The following is a 14519-nucleotide window of genomic DNA, read 5'->3' as shown; positions in this document are numbered from 1 at the left end:
CTTCTCTGGTCGTTCGTAAACCGGCGTGACGTCACCTGTTATAAAGGACTTTAATAGGTCTGCAACAATTAAGGCGACATCTTCGTTTCCAAACCCTCGGTCCCTTGATTTTCGCGCCTAACTCCTGTCCCTTGCCTTATAAATAGGACCGAAGGGTCATTTATTTTTCCCCTTCATGCCCTTCTGCTTCGTCTTCCCCGCGTCGCCCAGCTTCGGAGCTCCACCGCCACCGTCAACCTCTGGATCAACCTTGGCCGCTGCATCAACCTGGGTGCACCAGAGTACCGCGGCAACCTTCCGCGTCTTTCTCATCTCCAGTAAGTCTTCTGTTCTTTTCAACACAGATCAGTTCTAGGGTTTCATGTTCTTCTAGTGTTCATTGCCTATTCCGTGTTCATACGATAGCTCCTAGATGCGTCTATTAATCCTTGCTCTGTGTAGCGGTAGGTTTTAGCATCCGCCTTCAGTTTCATGCCTCAAGACCATAGATCTATATGTATCTCTGCCCATTGATTTAGTACTGTTCTTTTTTGAACCTTGAATATTTTCCTTCTTTTCTGAACTTGCTTCAGATCCGTTGCTGTAGAGAAGTCTTGTGAAATCTGTTTCTGTAAACTTACTCATCTGCTTCAATGTTTAGACCAGGCGGTTTAACTTTGTAGAAAAAATTGCCAAACCGGTATATACCATTAGTCCCCTTTGTTGAACCGCCAGTTGTTGTTGCTTCATAAAACTCTGGTTTAGATAGATCTGTCTCCGGTTTAACATTGCACATACCGATGTACCTTAATCAATGCATTTTTGAACCGGGATCATCTACCTTGTAGATTTCATCATGGCCAAGCAAGTATATGAGTGCAACTGGGTTCCTTCTCGCGTCACAGAGGCTCAACTGGACGATTTAGTCCTGATCGGCGCCTTAGGCAGCAAAGATACCATCCATTGGAGGGCTCCTGGCAAAGAATGCCCTCCCACACCTCAAGAAGGAGAGGTCATTGTTTTCGTAGATCACTTAGCCCGGGGCTTTAAGCCGCCCGGTTCTAAATTTTACCGGGACGTGTTAGCCGATTTTCAACTCCATCCACAAGATACTGGCCCCAACTCTGTTACAAACATGTGTCACTTCCAAGTGCTCTGTAAGGCGTTCTTTCAAGAGGAGCCCATAGTGGAATTGTTCAGAGACTGTTTCCATCTAAACCGCCGTACTGAGTTTACTGACGGCTCCAATACGGAGTTGGGTGGCGTGGCGATTCAGAAAAGGAAAGAGGTCACATACCCTCACGCCAAACTGCACAGCCACCCCAAAGAGTGGAATCAAACATGGTTCTATTGCAAAGACACCTCCCCTGCTGGTGAAAATCCCTTGCCTGGCTTTCGTCTGGAGCGGCTCAGCAATACACACCCCTTTCCGCAAAGGTTGACTGCCCAGGAGAGAAGCAAATATGCTCCTCAACTATCGAAGCTCAGAGCCTTTATGGCCAACGGTTTAACAGGGGTTGATCTCGCCCGCTGTTGGATATCATGGAGCATACTGCCCCTTAGTCAGCACTCCGGTTTGATGTGTGAGTATACTGGCAGTGTTGATGACCCACTGTGACATTCCAACATCCAGCTCACCGATGAAGAAATCACAGAAGCTGTGAATAAGATGTTGAATGAACCGGAACACATCTGTGCTAAAACCGGCCTGCTTCCCTTCTGTGCCACCAACAAACCGCCAGCTGTAAGAGTTTGATTTTTCTTTTTGCTAAATCTTCTATTGATATATCTGGTCATTGTTTAATATCAGTGTCTGTGTAACCAGGGCAATGATCCGTTTTGGAGCAAGAAACTGCCGCAGGAGAAACCAGAAAAACCAAACAAACCGGAAAGAGCAACCCAGCAAAAGACTAAAGCTGTGAAGAAGACTTCCCACAGGAAAAGAACCACTGCATCCTCTAACCCGGCCCCTGATGATGATGTGGATAATCCGGACCTTGAGGTAGGGCTTGACTCACTTGGCTTATTCTTCATGCGTCTTATTGATGCTGATATTTGTCAAGATGATGCCGAAGCTAGCCATGCTGATGTTGCAGAGGTAATTATTCTCTCTTCCGATTCAGAACCTTTGCCTTCACTAAAAATCCGTCAGGCAAACCGGAAAGTTAAATTTTCTCATCCTCTTGCTTATTTGGATCCCAAATTTCTTATGAAGACCCAACAGCACGAAGCTCGTCGCACAACCCGGCACAGCGGCCAGGTAGTTACCTCCGCCGGTTTACTGAACAGTCCGGTTCAGAAACACCGTTCAGAGGTCTCTAATTTGCTTGTCGGTGCTTGTCCTAAAGCGGGCTACTTTCGTCAACCTCTTAATCCATCTGACTCTGATTACCAGGTTACTTCCCACTCATCCTCTGGCGAGTCATTGGCTACTCAGCTGCCACCGCTCAAAACGGTGGTTGGGTAAGCTATACTTATCATAATATTTGCAGCACATCGCCTTGGAACATATGTTGTATTTGATTTTGTTTATTCCTTTCAGGGCCAAACCTAGGCCAAGCAAGAAGGCTCGCCTGGACAAAGCGACCGAAGAAGATGCCGTCCTTGAACCGGGCAAAACACCAGATCTTGAAGTGGCTATTCCTGAGGATATACCCAATGATCCACCGCAGCAAGACGACGATCTTATTGCTAAAGAGAGACCTATTGATACCTCAAGTCCTGTCAATCAGCCCACAAGCTCCATACGGATTGAGAAATCCACCGGTCCAACAAAGCCTACTGACAAGCCAACAGCCCCAGTGCAAATCGACGATACCAAGGATGATGAGGTTGTCATTACTGGCATTGGCCATACAGAGCCAAGCAATCATGTCGCTTTATCCAAACATTCTGCCAAGGAAGAATTTGCTGCCTTTGGCAAAGGCAAGTGGAATGCTGATCTGGCGACTTACGCTGCTCTGAATGCCCAAGATATCCATTCCGGCTACCTGAACCGGCTGTATACCAGTCGTGATTATGAAGCCAGTCTGGTTAATATGATGAAAGATAAATATGAGGTAACTTCCATATGCTCTTTCCTGCTTGTATATTTCAATTCTTGTTGACGCTCCTAGCCCCCGAGGGCCGGTTTGTAATCTTCTTTCAAACCGGGACTTACTAATATAAATGTTAATGCTTTGAAATTTGCTGTTGTAGTCCCCAAGGGCCATTTCAACTTAGCGTAGTTAAACCGGGACTTTAAGTAATTGAGATCGCCGCATCAGAATATATATATCAGCAAATAGCCATTAGCCCACAAGTGCCAAGTTGAATACTTGTATTGATCTTGGGACTTTGTAAGCAATTGAAAGATGAAGATCGAATATGCATTAACCCCCAAGTGCCAAGTGCATAACTTGTTATGTGGTTGGTACTTCAATCCTTGTACCGTTTTGCTGAATCATATAACTGTCTGCATGCAGGCTGAGCTGAAGACGAAAGAAAGCCAAGTCGCTGATCTCCAAGAAAATCTGAAATCCCAACAAGCTGAAACCTCCAAAGCAAAAGAGGAAGTAACCAACGCTTTAAGCGCCATGGAACAGCTTAAGGAGGGCTTCAAGAAAGAACGGGCGGATTGGGCCACTAAAAAAATCCGCTTTAACCAAACGAGCGGAAGATGCCGAGGCTGCACTTAAACCGGTGGTGGACGAATTGGCCAGCATAAAGCGGCATGTGCATGACATGACCACTGCTATCTTTGGTAAGCTGGTTTGATTTCTAGATTGCTTCAACCGCCTTATAGAGCTACCAGTTTGTTAACCCTTTGTGATACTTCAGGGACACGCATTGGTCATTTGGGGTCAGATGTGCGGAAGAAATTGAAAGCCACCTATACATTGATCGAACAACTGTATACTGGTGCACAGCGGATCATTTGTACTGCATCCCACAACAAGCCGGCGCCCACTTTGATTCAGGACACTTTGCAGAAACTGTCGGTGCTTCCTGCCCGGGTTGAAGAGCTAAAGAAATCTTCTGCTCGAACCGGTGCGATCAACGCCTTAATCCGGGCAAAAGCTTGGGTGCCGGATTTTGATCCTATTGAAGTGGCTCAGGGCTATCCCAGCCTGAAGGAAGACGGGTCAGAGTTTGGTGAAGCGGATCTGCGAGCAATAAACCGGGAGGTGCGTCCGCTAGCTTGTCAATTGGCTGAAGAAGCAGACTTGTCTCACTATCAAGCCCATTATGACAATCAAAACAAGCGAGTAGCTGCACCAATTCATGAAGCGGAAAATCTTATCCCTCCAATCCGTAAGCATACTTATGCTCCCAATATTGAACCGTCGTTGTTGATCCATGATGAAGCTGTCTTTCGAGCATTATTGGGAATCGACTGGACAACTGTTGATTTCCAACTGCTGGGTAGAGAAACTGGAGCTAAAGCAGCGCGGGATGACCCACAACCATCAGGCCAGGCTGGTGACCAAGCTTGAACCGGAAGCCGGTTTAAACTGCTTCTCCTTTGAAAAACAATGATCTTATTTTGGGCACCGTGTTGCCTTGTAATAGGCTAGCTGATACTCTTGATCTTAATACGCCTTCGTGCATAACCACTGCAATTTGTGCTTCCTTTGGGTGATGAACTGTCCAAAGTATTTTCTGCAACATAAAAAATCTTCAAGTGCCACCGCGGTTGTACCGTCAGGCGGAGTATGATGTCTGCATATGTAAAATCAAAATATCTGAAATTTAAGCATATGATTAAATCTTTGAGATACATAATACCTGCCATCGTTGGACATGAAGTTGGCTTAGCCAATCTTAAAGCGGAGGTTTATAAACCCATACCATTTGGAGGAGATAACAGCTCCTATATATATATAATGCCGGTTTACCATGTAAACCATGTCGGGTTGTAAAACACCGTGTTACTCCGTAATAGGATGTTAACAAAAAATCAAACCGAGCAAATAGTCGCCGGATTAAAAATGGACCGTGTTCCGTCAATTGACAGTGTGAACCGGTTGAAAACTTTGTCGGTTTAAAAAACGCAATAAAAAGAAAGCAATATCTTTCAAAGAAAAGTGTGAAGCAAAGGCAATGACCAAACCGTTTGCAAAAAAGGCCTATTTGAGCTGATCAGATGGCGTTACCATGGCCGAACAGGACCAAGCTCCCGATAGGTGTAACTATGGTTCTAGTTAGCCAGGTCCCCAAATGAAACCGTGGCATTTATGCCGATCAAGTGGCATGGCAATGGTTCGGGTTCGACCAAGCCCCCAAGTGATTCTGTGGCCTTAGGCCGATCAAGAGGCATGACTGGTTCAGACGTGACCAAGTCCCCAAGTGATCTGGTGGCTCTCGCCTATCAAGAGGTATTGTATTGGTTCGGACACGACCAAACCCCCAAGTGATATAACATGATGCTTTAAAAAAGCCAACTCAAGGGGTAAACCGGAGGCCGCTTTAGAACAACTCCGTGTAACCACACATGATGTAAAAGAATAGATACCCCGCTTTAGCTGAGGTTCCGGTTTATTATATTTAATCATAATATATACATCATCGTAATATGTACATAAGTAGAGCCAATGGTTCAGGTATAGTAAGGCCGAAGATGAGCTATGTTCCACGGCCTGTTGGTCTCCTCCTCTGATGTACGTGAGTCCTTATGCTCTCGAATATCGATCAGATAGTATGACCCGTTGTGCAGATTCTTGCTGACCACGAAAGGCCCCTCCCAAGGTGGGGATAGCTTATGCATATCACTCTGATCTTGGATGAGCCGAAGCACCAAATCTCCTTCCTGAAAGGTTCTGGTTCTGACTCAGCAACTGTGATAACGACGAAGATCATGTTGGTAAATCGCCGAGCGGGCAGCTGCTATGTCACGTTCTTCATCCAACAGGTCCAAAGCGTCTTGCCGTGCTGTCTCATTGTCCGCTTCAACATAAGCCGCCACACGGGGTGAATCATGACGGATATCACTGGGGAGAACCGCCTCCGCTCCGTTAACCATGAAGAACGGTGTGTATCTTGTTGATCTGTTGGGTGTAGTATTGATGCTCCATACACAGATGGTAACTCTTTTACCCAACAACCCGGTGTTCTCTGCAAAGGAACCATAAGCCGGGGCTTGATGCCTCTCAAGATCTCTTGATTAGCCCTTTCTGCTTGACCATTGGACTGTGGATGTGCCACCGATGAAACGTCGAGCCGGATGTGCTCCTGTTCGCAGAACTCCTTCATGGCACCTTTGGACAAATTGGTACCATTATCTGTGATGATACTGTGTGGAAAGCCAAACTGGAAAATCACTTTTTTGATGAACTGAACCGCCGTGGCCGCATCACACTTGCTAATAGGTTCTGCCTCCACCCACTTTGTAAACTTGTCAACCGCCACCAGGAGGTGGGTCTTCTTATCTTTGGACCTTTTGAAAGGCCCAACCATATCCAGCCCCCAAGTCGCAAACGGCCAAGTAATTGGAATCATTCTCAATTCTTGAGCCGGTACATGAGCACATCTTGAAAACTTTTGGCAACCATCACATTGTCTGACCAGATCCTCCGCATCAGCATGAGCAGTTAACCAATAGAAACCATGGCGAAACGCTTTAGCCACCAGAGATTTTGAACCGGCGTGGTGACCACAATCTCCTTCGTGGATCTCACGCAAAATTTCACGGCCTTCTTCAGGAGACACACAGCGTTGAAACGCCCCTGACACACTGCAATGATGCAACTCGCCGTTGATAATAGTCATGGACTTGGATCGCTGGATTATCTGTCGGGCCAGAGTCTCATCCTCTGGTAACTCGCCCTGGTTCTTGTACGCCAGGTAAGGAAGCGTCCAATTCGGAATAACATGAAGAGCTGCCACCAATTGAGTCTCCGGATCAGGAATAGCCAAATCCGCTTCACCAGGGATCTTGACCGACGGGTTGTGCAGCACATCCAGAAAAACATTGGGCGGGACCGGTTTGCGCTGAGAGCCCAGCCGGCTTAAAGCGTCTGCCGCTTCATTTTTCTGCCGGTCCACGTGGTCCACCTGATAGCCTTTAAAATGACCTGCAACAATATCCACCTCACGATGATATGCTGCCATGAGTGGGTCCTTGGAGTCCCAAGTGCCAGACACTTGCTGAGCCACGAGGTCCGAGTCACCGAAACACTTAACTCGACTTAGATTCATCTCCTTAGCCATCCGGAGACCGTGGAGCAAGGCTTCATACTCAGCTGCATTGTTAGTACAAGGGAACATTAAGCGGAGAACGTAACAAAACTTATCACCTCGTGGGGAAGTTAATACGACTCCAGCCCCCGAGCCTTCCAATTGCCTGGATCCGTCAAAATGGATGGTCCAATATGTGTGATCTGGCTTTTCTTCAGGTGCTTGCATTTCCGTCCAATCATTGATGAAATCAACAAGTGCTTGAGACTTAACCGCCGTCCGAGGCACATACTTCAAACCGTGCGGCCCAAGCTCTATAGCCCACTTGGCAATCCGGCCAGTTGCTTCCCGGTTCTGGATGATATCCCCCAAAGGAGCAGAACTGACCACCGTAATTGGGTGCCCTTGGAAGTATTGTTTAAGCTTCCGGCTTGCCATAAAAACTCCATACACCAACTTCTGCCAATGCGGATACCTTTGCTTGGACTCAATGAGCACCTCGCTGATATAATAGACTGGACGTTGAACCGGATGCTCCTTACCTGCCTCCTTTTGCTCCACCACAATAGCCACGCTGACCGCCCGAGCATTAGCAGCAACATATAGCAGTAACGGCTCCTTGTAAATGGGAGCGGCGAGCACAGGCGGATTGGCCAATTGCCGCTTTAAGTCCTCAAATGCTTCATCAGTAGCAGAACTCCAGACAAACTGATCCGTCTTCTTCAACATCTGATACAAAGGGATTGCCTTCTCACCAAGACGACTGATAAACCGGCTTAACGCGACAATCCGGCCTGCCGGGCGTTGAACATCATTGATACACTTCGGTTTAGCCAGGGAGGTGATGGATGTGATCTTCTCCGGATTAGCCTCAATTCCCCTATTGGACACCAGAAAACCCAATAACTTGCCCGACGGTACACCAAAGACGCACTTGTCCGGATTAAGCATCATCTTGTATGTCCTCAGGTTATCAAAGGTTTCCTTCAAATCATCAATCAGAGTCTCCTTTTCCCTGGATTTAACCATGATATCATCCACGTAAGCATGTACATTACGGCTAATTTGTTTGTGAAGACAATTTTGCACACACGGTTGATAAGTTGCCTGGGCACTCTTGAGCCCAAAGGGCATAGACACATAGCAGAAGGCTCCAAAGGGAGTTATGAACACCGTCTTCTCCTGGTCCTTAACTGCCATTTTGATCTGATGATAGCCAGAATATGTATCCAAAAAACTTAAACGCTCACAACCCGACGTAGCATCAATAATTTGATCAATACAGGGGAGGGCAAAAGGATCTGCTGGACAAGCCTTATTAAGATCTGTGTAATCCACACACATGCGCTAGGTGCCGTTTTTCTTAAGGACCAGCACCGGATTGGCAAGCCACTCAGGGTGAAAAACTTCAACAATAAAGCCAGCTGCTAAGAGCCTGGCTACCTCTTCCCCAATCGCCTTGCGTCTTTCTTTGTTAAACCGACAGAGCAACTGTTTCACCGGTTTGTATTTAGGATCCACATTAAGGGTGTGCTCAGCGAGTTGCCTTGGTACACCTGGCATGTCAGAGGGCTTCCATGCAAAAATGTCCCGATTCTCACGGATGAACTCGATGAGCGCGCTTTCCTATTTCAGATCCAAGTTGGCACTGATGCTGAACTGCTTGGACGAATCGCCAGGTACAAAGTCAACAAGCCTAGTTTCTGCTGCCGATTTGAACTTCAGGGCCGGATCATGCTCCGTAGTTGGCTTCTTTAATGGAGTCATGTCCGCCGGATCAACATTGTCCTTATAATACTTCAGCTCCTCGGTGGCACAAACCGACTCTGCATAGGCCGCATCTCCTTCCTCGCACTCCAAAGCGATTTTGCGGCTTTCGTGAACCATTATTGTCCCCTTGTGACCCAGCATCTTGAGCTGCAAATACACATAACAGGGTCGTGCCATAAACTTGGCGTAGGCCGGTCGCCCAAACAGGGCGTGATATGGACTTTGGATTTTCACCACTTCAAACATCAATGTCTCCAACCTGGAATCATGATCATCCCCAAAGGCCACTTCCAGAGCTATCTTACCAATAGGATATGCTGATTTGCCACGTACTACACCGTGGAACACCGTATTAGACCGTTTGAGATTGTTATCTGTTAGTCCCATACGGAAGGTCTCATAGTACAAGATATTAATGCTGCTCCCTCCATCCATGAGCACTTTGGTGAACTTGTAACCTCCCACCTGAGGCGCCACCACCAGAGCCAACTGACCCGGATTATCAACCTGGGGAGGGTGATCCTCTCTGCTCCATATGATTGGCTATTCAGACCAGCGTAGATAATGGGGTATGGCCGGTTCAACAGAGTTGACCGCCCGCCTCTGAACCTTCCGGTCTCGCTTGTCCAAGCTAGTGGTGAAGACATGGTACTGCCCACTACTCAACTGCTTTGGGTTGCTCTGGTAACCTGACTGTTGCTGCTATTGGTTGTAACCACCCTGGTTGTTCTGACTATTTTGATTATTATGTCCGCCCGGATTATCATTAAATCCTGAACCGGAATTTCCTCCACCGTAACCCGGCCCGGACCCTGAGCCACCGCCGGAGCCGTCATCATACCGGAAAGCATTAGAATTCTTGAACTCCTGCATAATGAAGCAATCCTTCCAAAGGTGGTTTGCTGGCGCCTCCTTCGTCCCATGTCTTGGACAGGGCTGGCTCAGTAGATAGTTTAGGCGGTCCGGGTTAGGGTTGGGTGCCCCGTTGCAATTTTTCGGTTTACCCTTGCGTCGCTGGCCATTGTCCTGCGTGTTGGTATTAGCCACAAAGTCCATGTTACCATCCGCTTTACGCTTGCCTCCACCACCATTGCCTGCCCAGTGATGTTGCTGACCTTTGGAGTTGTTGTTCCTCTTCCCTTTCCCTGCCTTGTCATCATCAGATTCGGGATCCTTGGTACTATCAGAATCAGCATACTTTACCAAAGCAGCCATGAGGGTTCCCATGTCAGTGCAATGACGCTTCATCCGTCCCAATTTCAGCTTTAGGGGCCCAAACCGGCAGTTGCCTTCTAGGGTTAATACAGCGGTGTCAGCATTGATGCGGTCTGATGAATGCAACACTTGTGAAACCCGGCGCACCCAATGAGTCGTCGATTCTCCTTCCTCCTGGACGCAGGCAGCTAAGTCCACTATCGACATAGGCTGTTTACATGTATCCTTGAAATTGCTGATAAACCGGGCTCGTAATTGGGCCCATGAACTGATAGAATTAGCCGGCAAGCTTTTTAACCAAGTACGGGCCGTTCCTTCAAGCATCATGGTGAAGTATTTCGCACACGCCGCGTCATCCACATCAAGCATCTCCATGGCCATCTCATAGCTCTCCACCCATGTCTCTGGAGGTTGATCCGCCGTGTAATTTGGTACTTTGCGCGGGCCTTTGAAATCCTTGGGCAGGCGCACATTGCGTAAAGTGGGGACAAGGCAAGGCACCCCCAAAGAACTAGAAGTAACACCAGGTTCGATCGAGATAGTTGGACGAACCGGCATGAGCTGCCGAGCCTGATGCTGTGCGGCTAACTCGGCCTCCCCGCGCGCTCGGGCCCGGTCCACCACTTCCTGAGCATTATCAGCACCACCCGCCAGGTTGTTGCCACGGGGTGCTCCACGTCGTTCATTACTTGACACTGCCGGTTCATCCATGTGTTTGCTATAGCTCCGGCTTGGACGGGGGGTCGAGTGGATCCGGTCGCGGCTGTACGAGTAAGCTTCTTGTTGGACCAAAGCTGTCCTCAGAAGCTCCTTGACCCGTCGCATTTCTACTGCCTGCGGCGAGTCACCTTCAATTGGAATGGCCTCCAGCCGTGCAGCAGCGGCGACGAGATTGTCCATTGGGTTGGAGTAGTGACCCAGAGGTGTTAAAACAGCATGAGGTATAACGGTGTTTTGACGAGGCGGGTCCATCCGACGAGGCTGAACTGGTGCACCGGTCCCAGGAGCTTCCGCCTAGTTTCCCTCCAGCAGATTACTGGTTCCTGCTCCTGGGGTGTTGAAAAGGTCTCTGGCCTCGAAAACCGGAGGCAAACGGGATCGGTACTTCCTCCTCATGACTTCTTGCGACGCGCTCCGGTCCAACATGAGCCTGTAGGCTTGTGCGTCTAGAGCGGCCCGCTCTGTGGCCATCCTGGTGTCCTCAGCTGCCAGATCCGCCTTGGCCTGGGTGATATGTTCCTTTATCTTTGCAATCTCCGCGTTGTGGACGTCCGGATCCGCCGGATTAGCTTCCGCCATAAGCACAGCCAATGCATCAAATAGCTCTGATAGAACTTGAGCCGGTGGGCGCACAGGGCCTCCTGCCCCGGCAGCCGTCGCCGCTGCTGAACCGGAGGTTGTTGCCGCAGCGGTCGAAGAATGAAGCGCTGCTTGTGTGCCGGTCATGAATATTCCAACTCGGTTGCGCAGATCAGAGGGGTCCGGAATACTGTCGCCATCGGAATAGCCCCCAATCCGGCCATCTTGTAGCTGATAAAGAGATTTGGTTTCTCCGGTCGATGACTCGTCATCGGAACAAACGACGGTCTCGCCGCGAGATTCTGATCTATCCTCATAACTTCCTCCATGGATGACTCCCACAAAGGCACGCTTCATGGCCGGTTTAACCCGGGCGGATCGCGCACGCTGAGCCGTCTCAACGAGGTCGGTGCAGATGTCCGGCTCAGGGCCCGGTTCACCGCTCTTGCCAATGAAAACGTGAATGCCACCAAAGGGGACCCGGTACCCGTACTCAACTGAACCGGCCTCGGGGCCCTAGCCTGCATCGTTGATGTAGAGCTTGCCGCGACAACTCTTAGTCATCCGGCCTACGGCGTAGCCCTCGAGTCCTTCAAAGCAGCCCTCCAAGAACTTGAAACCATCGTGCGATAGCCCCACGGTGGGCGCCAACTGTCGTGGTTTTGTCACGGCAGATGTCCTAGAGAAAGGACTTAGTCGTGGAGCCATCGCGACGGGTTAGCTTGAAGGGGTTAAAGCGGACACAGGGACGCAAGAGAGTTTATACTAGTTCGGCCCCTTCGATGAAGGTAAAAGCCTACGTCTAGTTGTGATGGAATTGATGGGGTTTCGATGACTAGGGAGCAAACAAGCTTCGCCTATGTCTCGAGTTGTTGTCTGTTGTCCTTGAACCGCCGCCGGGTCGTCCCCTTATATACACGGGTGACGCCCGTCGGTTCACAGAGTCCCAATACCGGCTCATAGATGTGTCTGGTTTGGTCTCTACTTATTCCTAACTTATAATACAAGTCAACTACCAACACCGGTTTACGGCTATAGGCCTTGAACCGACCATGGGCCTTGAGCCCTTATCTGCCTTCTCGGGCTTTAACATACTTAACTACTGACGAAGTTAATCCGGCCCAGATAGACCGGTTTACGCCCAGTAGTAATATCCCCAACAGAAACCATTGGGGAGGCTATCTGCATCAACCTTGCCGCCTCCATGATGATGTGGGAGTAGTTCCTACAAGACCTACGGGTCCATAGCAGTAGCTAGATGGCTCTCTCTTCCTTTTTGATCTTAAATACAATGATCTCTTCGAAGATCGATTTGATGTAAACTTTTGCGGTGTGTTTGTTGGGATCCAACGAGTTGTGGGTTTATAATTAGATTATTTATTGAAAGTAATTGAGTCTTTTATAAACTTTATTCTATATGATTTTATAGCCTTGTATTTCTCTTCGATCTATCCATTTTTTTGTCAAGTAGATCAATTTATCTCCAGTGGGAGAGGTGCTTGGTGCTAGGTTTAATCTTGCGGTGTCGTTACTCTGTGATGGGAGGAGTTACAAGGCACGTATTTGTATTGTTGCTACTAAGACTAGTCACAGTGGGGAGTAACTTAGAGTAGTAACATGCATATGTTACTAGTATATGTTACTACCTCCATAGTGGGTAGTAACATATGTGTTGTGTCATGAATCACTTCATTTATTAGGTTGTAGACTCATTTTTTTTGATATGTGTGATGTTACGGTAACTAGCTACCCGCAAAAAAAACTAGCTATGTTACCACATGCCTCTCTTTCTTCATTAATTACATGCCACATCATCTATTTTGCCTAGATAAGTGTGATGTTACCATCTATATTACTTTCATTGTGGGTAGTCTAAGAAAACTCTTCGTGTTTCGTCTAGTTGGGCTGGCCCATTGGAGCGATGCTTTGTATGTTTGCTCACAATCTGATGCAGTAAATTCCCTCAAAAAAAAATCTGATGCAGTAGGCGTCGAATAGCGCCAGGAAACAACAATACGGCTGCGGGTCTGAGTGACTACCTCGTGACTCCATGGGTATGAGTCAGGTATTTTGTGGGTTGAGGGTTGTGATGTTTTGTGCATCAGATGGTGTACAAATTTCTCTAATAGAAAAAGGCGTGCCAAAAGAAATTGGTAGTCGTTTCTCATGAAAGAAAGAAACTGATAGACTTTTCTCAAAAAGGAAAGAAATTTAAGTCTTTGGGGCCACTCCGTCTCTATTGGAGTGGCTTTTAGATACAAGGAAACTCAATGGTCTCAAAGACCAAGAGCTTGCTGGGACCAATCTTGTTTCATGTGGGCTACTAGTTATATCCACTGCGCTTGCTTCTCTTCCTCGTGCACACCAGTAATCTCTATTCGACACATTTTGCATCAAATTGCCCAAGTCTTGGCATAACTGATCGTCCGAGCGAGCAACAAATGGGCCAGCCCATTTAGCACTTACATGAATTCGATTTAAGGAACTTTTCATACGTTTCCTATCCTGATTTAGGTTCCGGTCTAGCTTTCTAAAATATATCTGATTATTTATTTCAAAAAGTTTGGATTTTTCTCAAGGCCATAATTACAAATGATATTGGGATTTCCAAAAAAGTCTACATTTAAAAAATTGTTCCTGTTTTTTCAAAAAATGTTCGTGTTTTCCAAAAAATACAGTATAAGAAAAATGTTGCCGTTTCAAAAAATAATTCAAAATTTCGAATATTCATGTTTTGAAAAAATGTTTGCCATTTATAAGAAAATCTCCATGTCTTGAAAAAATGTCAGAAACTTTTAAAATATTCATGTTTTCAAATAATTGCTCATGTTTTCCAAGAAATAATTAAAAAACGAAGGAGCAAAAAAACCTTGTGCTACAGTACTCCGATCTGTTGCAATGCCACCGAGTCGCTACGATAGGTAGTGAAAAAAGCACGAAATAGAGGTGAGAAAGATTGTCTCTTACTGGGCCGTTTGCTCGTGCGGTGTGCGTCTAGCGGTCTATTTGTGGAAGAATGTGTTATATGGATCGCCAGACATTTCCTATTTGGCGCTTCAGGCGCCAGTTACTGTGCATTTTGCAAATGCCCCTCCCCCCCC

Source organism: Triticum dicoccoides, chromosome 5A, assembly GCF_002162155.2.
Source record: "Triticum dicoccoides isolate Atlit2015 ecotype Zavitan chromosome 5A, WEW_v2.0, whole genome shotgun sequence".
Taxonomy (NCBI): domain Eukaryota; kingdom Viridiplantae; phylum Streptophyta; class Magnoliopsida; order Poales; family Poaceae; genus Triticum; species Triticum dicoccoides.
Note: the sequence above shows the minus strand (reverse complement) of the source record.